Consider the following 1,369-nt stretch of genomic DNA (forward strand, 5'->3'; position numbering starts at 1 on the left):
GCGGCCGGTCAGGTGCTCCGGGCGGGTCCGGACTCCCGAGACTCGAGTTTCCTTCCTCTTTTCATTCTTAAGTCTTAGCCTTCCCTCCAGCTACTCGGTGTACCCGCGGGTCCTTTTTAAAAATTGGGGTGACATCCCCGCTCTTACCACTCGCTGGAAGCCCTGGCCGCAGCAATCAGACAGGAAGAGGGAAAGGCATCACCCCGGGAAAGGAGGAAGGGAAACCGTTATTCGCAGGTGATGGGGTATCGTTCCTAGAAAGCCCCAAAGCCTCCACCAGAAAACTACGAGACCCCAGTGAGTTTGGCAGCTTAGCGGGTTACAGAATCAACACCCCAAAAGCGGTGGCTTTTTAAAAAACAAACCAATAATGAATTCTCAGAAAGAGAAACTAAACAATCCCACTTACTATTGCAACAACAACAACAAAAATTATGTAACTTAGGAATAAACTTAACCACCTAACCGGTTTGGCTCAGTGGATAGAGCGTCTGCCTGCGGACTGAAGGGTCCCAGGTTCGATTCCGGGCAAGGGCGTGTACTGTGGTTGCAGGCACATCCCCAGCAGGGAGTGTGATGGAGGCAGCAGATCGATGTTTCTCCCTCATCAATGTTCCTAACTCTCTATCCCTCTCCCTTCCTCTCTGTAAAAAAAATCAATAAAGCCCTGACCAATTTGGCTCAGTGGCTAGAGCGTCGGCCTGTGGACTGAGGGGTCCCGGGTTCAATTCTGGTCAAGGGCATGTACCTTGATTGCGGGCACATCCCCAGGGGGGTGTGCAGGAGGCAGCTGATGGGTGTTTCTCTCGCATGGATGTTTCTAACTCTCTATCCCTCTCCCTTCCTCTCTGTAAAAAATCAATAAAATATGTTTTTAAAAAAATCAATAAAATATATATCTTAAAAAAAAGAGAAACTAAACAATCCCATGTACTACTGCAACAACAACAAAAATTAAGGAACTTAGGAATAAACTTAACCAAGGCGGTAAAAGATCTGTACTCGGAAAACTACAGGATGCTGGAGAAAAAGAGATAGAGGAAGATAAACACTAGTGGAAGAATATACCGTGTTCATGGATTGGTAAAATTCACATCATTAAAACGCCCGTACTCCCAAAGCAATCTGCAGATTCAATACAATCCCCATGAAAATACCAACAGCATATTTCACACATCTAGAGCAAATACTCCAAACATTTATCTGGAACAAAAAAAGAACCCCGCACGGCCGCAGCAATCCTGAGAAAGAAGAACAAAGTTGGAGGAATCACAATACCAGATCTCAAGTTACGCTACAAAGCCACTGTAATCAAGACAGCCTGGTACTGGCACAAGAACAGGCATATAGATCAATGGAACAGAACAGA

This window comes from Myotis davidii, unplaced genomic scaffold, assembly GCF_000327345.1.
Source record: "Myotis davidii unplaced genomic scaffold, ASM32734v1 scaffold174, whole genome shotgun sequence".
NCBI lineage: Eukaryota > Metazoa > Chordata > Mammalia > Chiroptera > Vespertilionidae > Myotis > Myotis davidii.